Below are 2,192 nucleotides of genomic sequence, written 5' to 3' on the forward strand. Positions count from 1 at the left end.
CCTATAGGGAAATCTTTGACAAATGTGGGATGGAAGCAGTGAATAAAAATGTCTCCTTCCATCTCTTGGGGAGAAAATGTCGAGGTTTACTCTACATAGCTCATCAGTGGACCCTATTCATATAACATCCTCGTTGGCCACAGTGGTCGTCAACTCAATAGTACACTCCTGGACTGGCTTTTTTTTCTTTTCCTCTTCCACTCTTCCTGTCCCTCAAGACTGTTTAACAAAAAGAAAAGAAAACAAAAAACAAAAAAATCTATTTGCACACAAACACTTGTCTCAGGCTCTGCTTTTTGCAGTAAGCTAAGACTGTAGAAGAAACAATGTCACATGAGTTTTTCTAGTATAGAACTTCTCTGCATCCTTAATTTTTAACGGACAGCATAATATTTTTAAATTGTTTTAGTATATAGCATTTTCTAAATTAATTGACATGGCAATACTTTTTTCTTTTATGAACATTTCGTGAGGCTAGTATTTTATAGATACATTTTGAGCAAGGCTGGCATGGACCGAAAAACTTGAGTTTTACATGATTCAGTTTTGGTAGCTGGTCTCCAAATATTGTCCCTAGTATCCATGCCCTTGTGTTGGTCCATTTCCCATTCCCACATTGAATCTGGGCTGGAATGGGACTTGTGTCAGCCAATAAAATGGGAAGAAATAATACTACAGTTCTTGCCTTTAAGAGGGCTCATAACTTCTACTTTCTCCCTCTTAGACCACTTACTTTTGGGAGCTTTGAGCTGCCATTTACGAAGCCTGGCTACTTTGCTGAAGAGACCATGTAGAGAGGCTGTGTGAAGAGGAGATACCTTGTCATTACACAGAGAGGCAAAGAGACCTAGCTGCCCCAGCATCCCAGGTGGATCTCCAGATGACCTCGTTTTCAGCCACCATCTGACTATAACCCAAATGAAACCAGAAGAATAACTGCCCAGCTGAGGCCAGTCAATCTATAGAACCGTGACAATAATAAAATGTTTGTTGTTTTAAGCCACTACATTTTAAGGTGATTTGTTACATTGCAATAGATAACAGAAACAGGGTAGAATAGAGCTGAGAACTGTTTAATTTTGAGCTCCCAACATGCAGCTTTAAAACAGAAAATTAAATATAAACAGTTCAGTATTTAATTTCTTGCCTGGATGGTAACTTAGTGTCATCTGTTAACCTGTTTTATGTTTTTTTTTTTTCAGTTAAATTTTATTTTAAAAGTGTGGGTTTCCTGTTTTCAGTCCCAGATCTACCACAAATTTTTCATGGTTTCTGCCTCCCAACATTCCCTTCAACTTTCTTCTCACTGTAGCTTTCTGAGGAATCAAACTTTCCCACTCTCAGTTCATATGCTGAGCCTACCCTGCTCAATGGGGGAACTTAGGACACAGGCCTGGCCAGTCAGAGTTTCTCTTCCCCTGGGGTGATACTGATTGATGACAATTATCAAAGAGAACAAGTTGAATCACAATTTCTGCTTCAATTACCTGAAAATAAGCATTTTTCTCTTCCACTGGAATTAGGTTTGTGAAACTCTAAAGCAACAAAATTGAAGTGTATATATTGAACCAACACACTTCACACTGCAGGGTCCAGCCTGGACCCTTCTCTTAAAGGCCAGGCGTCTGTAGTCAATGGATTGCTTGGCATCTCCACTTACATGTTGAATAGACATCACAACTTTGCATATCAAAAAGCAACTTTGTGTCCATACACCAAAACATGTTTTTCCCATGGTCTTCTCTATCCTGCAAATAGCTCCACCACTGATCCAGTTACCTAGCCAGAAACCATAGAGTTGTCTTTGACACCTCTCTTCCTCTCACATTCCACATCTGATCCAGCTGGAAACTCTTTCTGCTCTACCCTCGAAGAATATCCCAAATCCAATCACCTCTCATTGCTTCTAATAGCCTGTTCCAATCTATCATTATCTCTTGCTTGGATTATTGCAATAGTTTCTAAAAGTTCTAGCTCTTCTAACCTGATACCTAGAGTTCATTCTCCGCAATACAGCCAGAGTGATCCTTTCAATGAAAAGTCTGACTGTGTCACCACAACTGCTTGAAATTCTCCTAGTAATCTCCTTGAAATCTCCAGTCTCACTAAATAAAGTTTGTACCCTGCTTGATGCTCTCTGAGATCGAGCTCCCAGTCAGCCTCTGACCTCTTTCCTCCCACTCATTCCCTTG

This window comes from Pteropus vampyrus, unplaced genomic scaffold, assembly GCF_000151845.1.
Source record: "Pteropus vampyrus isolate Shadow unplaced genomic scaffold, Pvam_2.0 Scaffold7, whole genome shotgun sequence".
Classification (NCBI taxonomy): domain Eukaryota; kingdom Metazoa; phylum Chordata; class Mammalia; order Chiroptera; family Pteropodidae; genus Pteropus; species Pteropus vampyrus.